The 10091-nt window shown below is 35.5% G+C and overlaps 1 long non-coding RNA gene across 1 annotated transcript; it reads right to left on the reverse strand.

Annotated features, from left to right (window-relative positions):
* Nucleotides 1-3010: 3010 nt before the first annotated feature.
* Nucleotides 3011-5576, reverse strand: LOC104856769. The gene is made up of 3 exons (XR_778707.1): nucleotides 5376-5576; nucleotides 5181-5270; nucleotides 3011-3249 (listed from the first exon to the last, which is right to left on the reverse strand). It is a non-coding gene; the product is annotated as an uncharacterized LOC104856769 (long non-coding RNA).
* Nucleotides 5577-10091: the final 4515 nt, after the last annotated feature.

Consider the following 10091-nt stretch of genomic DNA (forward strand, 5'->3'; position numbering starts at 1 on the left):
CCAGCCTGGGACATAGAGAGTTCCAGGTCAGTCTCAACTACATAGTGAGACCCTGTCTCAAAAAAAAAAAAAAAGAAACTTCTAAACTTACTAGAGGGAGGGCTTATATCATTGTGAGCTGCCATCAAAGGGGACAGCAGGATGTCGGCCCCTTTCACCTCTTCTGCGTTCCATCCTTCAGGTAAATGGCTTTGCTGCCGAAAGCGCTCCATGATCTTGCCTCACCATAAGGAGGTGAAAGGACCCTTGACTCAATCCTTCAAAACCGAGGGCCAAAAATCAAGCTTTCTTCTTTTGATGTTGGTAATTTTGTATATTTGTTAAAGCAATAGGAAGCTGGTAATACAGAAAATTGTACAGAGATGCGAGGTGGCTGCTATCACAATATTACCGATGAAACTGGTTTTCTGGCAATGGGAAAAGTTTGGAGACAAGGGCTAGAGTAAGTCTAGAATGTTGAGGGAGGCTAAGAAGTCCAGAATGCAGACACAAATTCAGACTGTAAAAGCAGTGCTAATGAAATTTTGGAATAACAGGGGTATGCTATTGGAAATTGGATGAAAATCAACTTTGTTACACGACGGTAAATGTTTTTTTGAAAATTGTCCACCTTGATACTTCACAGGATGCTGAGTTTCAAGGTGATGGACTATGTATCTGACAGAGGCAATTCAAGGCAGCACAGTATTTTGTCAAGAACATGGGTATTATTCTCTCCTCAAAGTCGGACCTAGCGATTCTTAGCATATACAATTATTTTCTGCATTTTCACAATTCTATTTGTAGGGATTTTAATTTAACAACAGGAGTCGCAACAATTGTCAAAATGTCACACTGGTCCTAAGAAAAGTCTGTTATATAAAACTTCGGAGATATTTACTTGTTTATAAGCACAACAAATAAAATTATATCTGGTATTTATTTTAGACCATGATCCAGACATGGCTTTAAAGTGAGAGCTTGATCAATGCTCTGAGAGACTCTATGAAGAAGGTACTAAATATCGGAACCTACCTTTTTATTATGATGGTGATGAGTATGGTAAGAAATAAAATAGAATTCAAATGATAATTTTTATCTTCTTATTGATCAGAGATACAGTTACTAAGCATCGAGTGTCATTGTTTACTTCACAACCAGTTAAAAGACAAGATTTCCAGACATAATTTGCTCAAACACATGGTGGTAGATTAATTCATGGTCAACTTGAGTGGGGACACCCGGCTGAACTTAGTCAGCAAGGCTCTGACCATGAAAGATCCACCTGAGAATTGTTGCTGGAATGGAATAAAAGCAGAGGGGAGAATTGCATGCTGCTGATTTCCCAGAAGAAGCTTTGTTGTGGCTGGTTTTCCTCATACACAACCAGCTGCTCACGATCCTTGCTGTTGCCAGAGATGACTTTGTTCTCTTCAGGAGGCCTCTGGTCTTTGCTTATGTTTTCAGCGTGGCTTCCTGGCTGCAGTGCAGATCCCTCACCCTTCTGGCACAGATATTTCGCCCTACGGGTACAGAATTTCCATCTTTCACCACTGGTGTTTGAGTCTTCCTGGTGCAATCTTTGATACAGACTTATGGGGGACATTGCCATGGGCTCTAGGCCTTTGGCTGGACACCTAGAAGGTGTTGGCATGGGATCCAGGCCCTCAGGTGGATTCTTCAGGTCTCTTGCACTGAAACAGATCTCTTGCACTCTTCCACATTTGACTTTTTGAATAAAATTATAATCCTATAAATTTGTGTCCTGTATTGAATTCATTCTCTTGCAAACACTGACTAGACCACACATCTTCAGAAAAAAACAGGTGGGAAATTTGCCTAACATATTTACCTTAAGCTTTATTTATTTATCTAAGGGATTATTCGCTACATATCCATTCTTTTCAGAGTGAACAAAGTAATCCTACCTCTCCAAGCTATGGAACTCTTGCTCAGTTCATTTTATTACCATTGGGGAAAAGAGAGGCTCAAATCATAAAATAAATCCAGTCTCTTATTTTGAGGTCTTGAACTCATTGGAGGATAAACAGCCACCGTTAGCAGAGGAAGGGAGTTAGAGAGGTCTCATAAGTTAATGTCCAATGTGACAGTTTAACTGAACATGTTCAAAACATAATAGACTGTAAATCAAGAAAGTCTATGGCATAGCAATAAACTTAACATTATTAACCTTTCACCTTCACGAGCCTGGAGATAGTCTAACCTAGGTTAAGGGCAAGAATTTCTATTAATTCTCAGGTTTCCGTTAGTCTGTGACATGAAATTGTATTATCCACCACCTTCCTTGGAAATGGCATTTAGATGATTTTAAACACATTTTGACAAATTTTAAACTCATACGTTATGTACTGACAGTAGAGAGTATTAAGAAATTTAAAAACACTAGGTCAGTGTTCACTTTGATTTTAAGGATATTTTAAATAAATTTAGAAACATATTCATTCAACAGAATTTTCAAGATAAATTCCTACCAAATATAATGCATTTTTTATCTTATTGTTTTATAGTACTATCATTAAAAATTTTAAAACATTTAATCTTTAATTTCATTAGTAAAGACTATCAGATAAATACAACAAAAGCTATGAACAAATAAGTAATTTAAGACTATAAGGCACTAAAACTACATGCATATATCTTCAAACTTATAATCAAACAAATGAAGATTAACCCATAGAAAACAACATATTTTTATCAGCAAACTAATAACAATAACTATTATTATCTGGGAAAATAAAAACAACCATTTTCATATACTGTGGAGATAGATATAAGTTGATAAAATTGTTGGAAAGCAATTTATCATTATTTACCAACGTAGGTTTAAAATTCTATAATCTTTTCAAACTACTTTTACTTAGGACATTTTAAGAAAATTATACATAATGCAGATACATAGAGTTTACATATACAAATTTCAAGAAATTATACATAATGCAGATACATAGAGTTTACATATACAAATTTGCTTAGGTAATGCATTCCGAAGTCCAATATGTTAATTGCTTTGTTCCTGGTGCATTGCACTTTGGGAAGTGGTGAAGCATTGAGAGCGGAGGTCTTCCTGCCACCGGGCGCATGTCCTCGAAGGGTTCCAGGGACCTCAGCTCTTTCCATTCTCCTTTACTTGCTTCTCAGCCACCATGAAATGCATGGTTTTGCTCCGTCATGCCTACCCTGCAGTGTGTTTTCTTGCCATAGGCCAAAAGCAACACAGGGCTAATTGGTATTTGACCGGAACATCTGAAACTGTGAGACAAATGAACTTTTTCTCTTTTTAAGTCGATTATCTCAGGTGGTGTTGTTGTAACAAGAGTCATCAGATTAACACAAATGATTTGATTCATGATTATTATTAAAAAAGGATGCAACAACTTAGCTATTCAAGAAGATTTAAGTGAAAATACATTAATATATATTCATATAATGGAATGTGATGGATTACATAATAATTTACAAGTTTGTCTCATCTTTTTATGTTTTCTTTAATACATGACTGTAGGACATAGGGTCACATTCATCTTAGGAACTCGGTACATGTAGTTCATTTATTGTGATTCTTTTTATTCCATTTATTTTCCCTGTCACTGCCCTCCTTCCGTCTCTGAATACTCTTTTAGTTTGCAAAAGGTCTATCTCCCTATTTCCTCATTAAAACAGTCTTTCTTAAAAAGAAAAAGACTGGTAATTGTCCTTGATAATAATTATCATGGAAAATGTAGAATAAAATTGCTTTAAAAACATGGATTTATATTTTTAAAAAGCAAAATATTAACATGTTAAAAAATGAAATGGAGTAACTAAATTTTATTTGTATCTATCAGATTTGTGAGCTTATAGCAACGTTCACACTTTCTATTTGTATTTTTACTTTTATGCTAAAAATAAAGAAATCTATATAGAAACAATTTTATATACTATCCTTTCACTTCAAAATGGTATACTAGATACTTTAAATATCAAAGGAAATATGATAAATTTAAAAGTATGCACATATTAATTTTACCAAAATTTGTCAACACAACCTAAGAGTTATCATACAGAAAAGAATAAATTTTTTACTATATATTTTCTTTATTCTTTTTTTTGTTTTTTGTACTGCGGATTGAACTCGGGTCCTTGCGTTTCAAGGCAGGCCACCAAACTGATGAACTAAATCCCCAGCCCATCTTTATTCTTAATTTATTGTACATTATGCAAACTATGCTCTTGTGCTCATAAACTCAATGTGCAGTCTCTAAATTCTTTGGTTGATTGTATATTTTCTATTTGGCATTTTTCATGCCCGCATCCCTTCTTAACCCCAGAGTTATGTTATTAGCATCTTCTATGTAGGACAAAGATACAAAATTTTCAAAGAAAAATATAATAAATCCCACGACTAATTCAACTATGTGTATTTGGTGCGGCATTGGACAATTTTCTTATGTGTCAGAGTATATTGATGTTACAAGTGACACTGTAGTTAATAAGTACAGTTAGCTATAACTAACAGTGGCATAGTCCTCACTACAATGCTCCCAACAGTGCATTGTATGCCTACTTGGGAAACATGTACCACTCAAGAAGAGCCTGATTGATAGGGAAAAGGGCCGGAAGTGAGCAGTGCATCCAGATAAAAGGCTCCATTACGATTTTAAAGAAATTGTATTTGCCCCATTCTCATGAATGCCTCTACTATTAGAAAATAATGGACATCAGAGATGAGCTTTGAAAGTTTTCTTATTTAGATACTGAAAATATTAACTGTAGAAATCAAAGTAGTGATATGTCACTAAAAACTTGAAAAATGGAACATATGCATGGACAGTGAGCATAGGAAAAATAGGATAAGCCAGAAAACCAGCAAGTTATGTTCATTTTTTTTCACCTCTTGACATAAAATTTTGAGAAAAAGGAGAGGGTAGGGGAATGGGCAAAAAAAGAATCAAGATACACCAATGTACAAATTTCCTATGATGAATGTAATCATTTTGCATACCTAAAATGTACCAGTCAACTTAATTTTAAAAAATAATATTTCCACTAAAAATAACTGATAGAAATCAATCAAAAGGTAGACTCTTGCAGAAAGAAGAAGAAATGAATCTATACCATATGTATATTTTAACAGAGCCTTTTATCTTTTCTATGCCTGAGAGGATTTTCAAATAGCTTCAGATGCTCCTGGATGCACTTACCTGGTAACAGGTGGAAGGACTCAGCCATCGGTCTTCAAATGTCAGGGCAGATTATGTTTCCAATGTGCTCTTCTAGTTTTAGCAGGTTGACTGTAACGAGAGTACAAAACAAACACATTTACTGTCTCTGATTAAACTTACGATAAAGCAGTAACTGCTGTTCGGAAAAGAAAAACAAAACACTAAAGTTCATACTGTCAGGATGCATTCCACCTCCGTTTAAAGATTTTTCAAGCCTGATAAGATTGCATTCAAAGCAAAGATTAAGCCATATGTCACTTTAGTCATTGATATTGTAATTTGCATATGCCCATCTCATGTATAGGAGATTCTTCTAAATCACTAGAGTGGGCGTACTTAGCAATTCAGAGGAAATGCAGACTGGTAGTCAAATGATTTTACAGAAATCCAAATGTTATTGTGATGGATTCTGCCCTTCTGTTATATAAAGGTACTCACTTCCTCGGAGCTCCCTGACTAATCTCCTCCCACCAAAACTGAGGAGGTGGAAGCATATGTGCTTTTCTTATTCTTAACATGTTCAGGCACTAATCTCTCTACCTAGCCATGCAACCACTCATCCATCCAAACAAAAGGTATTGAAAATATATTCTGTTCCAAACACCTATAGTAGTTGGGAATGGATAAATGAATATTATCCAACAAAGTAAATGATCTGTTGCTTTAGAAACAATTTCTAAAGAAATCCTAAGAACGTATTGAGTAAAGAAAGGCCACACAAATAGATCATTTCCTCTATTAAGACCTGCACTGGTATCAGTGAATTTCCAATTACAGACAAAGTGTTCTACACTTTCCTTTCAACAGTATGATTATAATGTTGGTTATCTCTGTTTTGGTTTAAATGAACATAGACCAGAAGCTAGGTGTGGTGGCACACACCTGTCACCTCAGCACACAGGAGGCTGAGGCGGAGGACTGCTGCAAGTTTTTAGCCAGCCCAGGCTATATACCACAGTGGTTCAGGGCCAGCCTGGACTACCTTGCATGACCTTGTCACAAAGAAAGCTGCATAGAACCTGTGAAAGTTGTGTTATGTGGCCTTTCTGTGGGAAAGAAGAGAGTCGGCTGTTTATTCTTTTTTTTATCATGGAAACTATTTCTTACAAGATTAGAGAAAGGAACATTATGCTCCTCTCTATCCTTGAACCCATATTCTATGTCAGACCCAATGAAAAAATGCCTGCAGACCAAGTAAAAATATAAACACACCAGAAGCTATCTATTTATTATTCATGTACCTATAGCATATGCTCATGTAGTTAACAAATATTTATGTGTCCTCATAGAAATAATGAAAAATACATGTTCCCTGAAAATATTTTTCTTCAACTTTAATTTTTTTTACTGCATGTTTCTAGTACATAATAATTACATTTCTCTTGGGCAGTAACCATATGTACATAACGCATTTTGTTGTTTTTTTTTCAGAGCTAGGCATGGTGGCACACATCTGTAACGCCAGCACTTGAAAAGCTGAAGCAGGAGGATCATCATGAGTTTGAAGTCTGTCTTGGTTACATAGTGAATTCGAGGCCAGTGTAAACTATGGAGTAAGACTTGCCTCAAAAAATAATTTTTTTTTCATCCTCTTCTGTTCTTTACCCTCCAGCTTTTGGTCCCTTTCTCTTCTGCAAAAGATCTATCTTTCTATGTCCTGTTATCTATGTTAATTCTAGAATATCTTATGACACAGATCTGGATGGTTAATTTTTCAGCAAAGAGTATCACTTGTTAATTACCATTACCTAACTAATTTTTTGTCCATGTTCCATTATGCAGTGAACAATAAACTCAGTTGTTCACTTTATTTTTGTTGCTTTATTGATAGAAAGCACATGATGTTTACATCATAACTTGAGTATGGATAACTCACAAAAATCTGTGCAGTCATAATTTCCTTTATTTTCCTATGCAACCAGACAGAGACAAAGATAAAGTCCTGCTAATACTACCAGAGGTCCTACAAAATGTAATTTCTTTGCTTGAAAAATCATGACCTAGAAACATGTTTTACTTTTGCTGAATGAGAAGTAAACTAATCTCTTTTGATGTAGACACCTGTGTTTTCCTGTATTGATGCAATCTGAGCTGTTGTCCTTGCTACTAAACAAACTTTAATTTAGTATGACCTCTAGCTGGTCTGCTTTCTAATCTGTACAAATGCCAAGCCTAAGATCCCTTACTAAAAGATCTCTGCTTGGGAGAAAATAACTACTTCATAGTCCGCATACACAATACACGAAGTGAAAGGATACCAAAGAAGGCACCTATATTTCAAAGACCAAGCGGACCCTGAAACATTGTTAATATCCTGCTGCAAATCACATCCAGTAATTGTGCATGTATAAGGAGAATTTATAAAAAGATGTGTTCTGTAGTTTGTCTAATCTGTAAATAAGTTATACCCCATTGGGTGACTTTTACACTCACATTTTATAGTAAGTAAAGCAATTTAGGAATACAACTTGTTGAACAAAGCAACCCTTCTTCTAAGGACTTAGGAATACAACTTGTTGAACAGTCTTAAAAGAGATGCTTCATATAAGATTAAGTAGTCTGTAAATAAATTTAGGAATACACTGTGAAGATAACTAAATGTGATTTTTTATTATTTGTTTTACGATTTATATAGCAAAATGCATTATTAGTTCTTGAGCTCTAACTTCAATTGCAAATGTAGCACCATCTACTTCAGCGTTGAGCAGTGACTTCTTTATCATAATTTCCTTCCATATTAAATTGTCCTCTGCTATGTTGTAAATGTGCTTTGGTTTGTACCCAATACAAACTATGAAGAATCTTTGTTCCCAATGTAATGGTATTGAAATGGGGTGGTATCTACAAAAGTTGTTTGGGATTATCAGGAATCTGACTTCAGAAATACACTGCTTTTCTTCTAGGCATGAGTTAACTACTGTAGGAACTGTCATTTTTTCCTGACTTCTGTATGTGCTTGCTTCCATTGTCCACCATGAAACCCTAACCAGTGCAGAGCAGATATGGTACCATGCTACGCATCTGTTCTCGGAACCACAATGAATTCCCTCGCTTGGAAATTCTTCAGTGTCAGAGTTCTGTTACAGCAACAAAAGTAGACTAAGATATCCATGTGTCTGGATATTTCTTGCAGATAAATTCTTCAACATTTCAATTCTTCCAACCATGCAGTTTCCATTCTAAGCCCTGCCTCACTGATCTTCCCAAAGCACAGCCATCCGATTCCCTGTTCTCTGCATTATTTTCGAAAGTCACCAGAGGGATGAAGAGACTGAAATAATCCGAGTACGTCAATGCCTTATTTCCAAAATATCTCTGTTTCTTCAGATGACTGTACAGCTAAAATAACCCACCCACTCCAATATTAGTCACCATATTTTTGTGTCTCATCATTTATATTGCAGCAACAAGTATAATTCCTTAAACAGTCGTTTTTACTTAGTCTTAAATCTTCATCTTCCCATTTACTTTTGATATTATTACAGCTTATTTTCCAGCGAGTGGAGAAGCAAGCTTCTTCTATCATAAATTTTAGTTAAATTACTCTCATATGTAGCCCCAAAGTGCCAAGTGCATCTCTACCATTTTTGTTGTTGTTGTTGCTTGTTTGGTTGGTTGGTTTTTTGGTACCGGGATTGAACTCGGGTCCTTGCACTTGCAAGGCAGGCCACAGAACCGCTGAGCTAAATCCCCGGCCCCAGTGGGATTTTTTTTTCTATGGTTATGTTTGACCCACTGAATTTTCAGCTAGGATATCTGAATTTTTTTATTTAGATAATTTTTTATCCTGAATAGCAAATGTTATATATATTGCCTGAGGAATTGCATGTCCTGATTCATACTTCATAAAATGATACCTTGGCTCATGAACTTGATTCTTTTCTACAATTCTGGTCACAAATCAAGTTGGACAATAACATGAGTCAAAGTCAATCATTAACTTCAATGTTGACCTCTGGGGAAAGTTTTTTATTCATTAAATTTATTAGTACATTTTAGGTATAAAATATAATGACATGTATCACTGGGAACTTGCACCTTTACATGATATATCTTGGTTCTTCTTTTTTCTCCATTCCCCTGCCCTCCCTTCAACCCCTCAACCCATCCCTATATATAAAGACTTTGTTACCATTTTTTCTTTTCTCATATTTATACCTTTCCTTTCTTTCCTTTCCCTTCTGACTTCCCCATCTCCTTTGGACCTTTTTATACTATTTCAGATTATCCAATATGCATTTAGATCCATATTTACACTTTCAATTTCTCACACTGGAGAAGCTATTTAGTATTTACACATGTGTGTAATATTTATTTCACTTAAGAGTACGGCTTCAATGTGCATCCACTTAGCTATAAATGCCTCTAGTTTCTCATTCTTTATGGTTGAGTAAACTCCATTTTTTAAATTTTTAAAAATTTTCTTTATCCAGTCACCACTTTATGGGCATTTGGGCTGTTTTCAAGATTTAGCTATCACAAATTGTGTGGCTATAAACATGGGTGTACATATGTCACTGTGATGCTTTTGAATTTTTTGTGAATACACCCAGCAGGGAAATAGCTGGATACCTCTAATCCTAGCTTTTTGAGGAAGCTCCATACTGATTTCTACAGTGGTTGCACCAGTCTGCACTCCCACCAGCAGCGAAGAAGGGCTCCTTTTCCCCCACAGCCCTGCCAGCATTTGTTATTGTTTGATTTCTTGATAGCAGCCAATCTTTCTGGAGTGAGATGGAATCTCAGCATTTTCATTGGCATCTCTCAATTGACCAGTGATGTTGAACGTTGTTTTTTAATGGAGAAATTTGACCAGAATCATGATGAGAATTGAGTTCGTAAACCAAGGTACTATTGTATTTTCTGTTATTCTTAGATAGATAGATAGAT

The sequence above is a fragment of the Fukomys damarensis genome, unplaced genomic scaffold (genome assembly GCF_012274545.1).
Source record: "Fukomys damarensis isolate Sample0158 unplaced genomic scaffold, DMR_v1.0_HiC HiC_scaffold_21, whole genome shotgun sequence".
Lineage (NCBI taxonomy): Eukaryota > Metazoa > Chordata > Mammalia > Rodentia > Bathyergidae > Fukomys > Fukomys damarensis.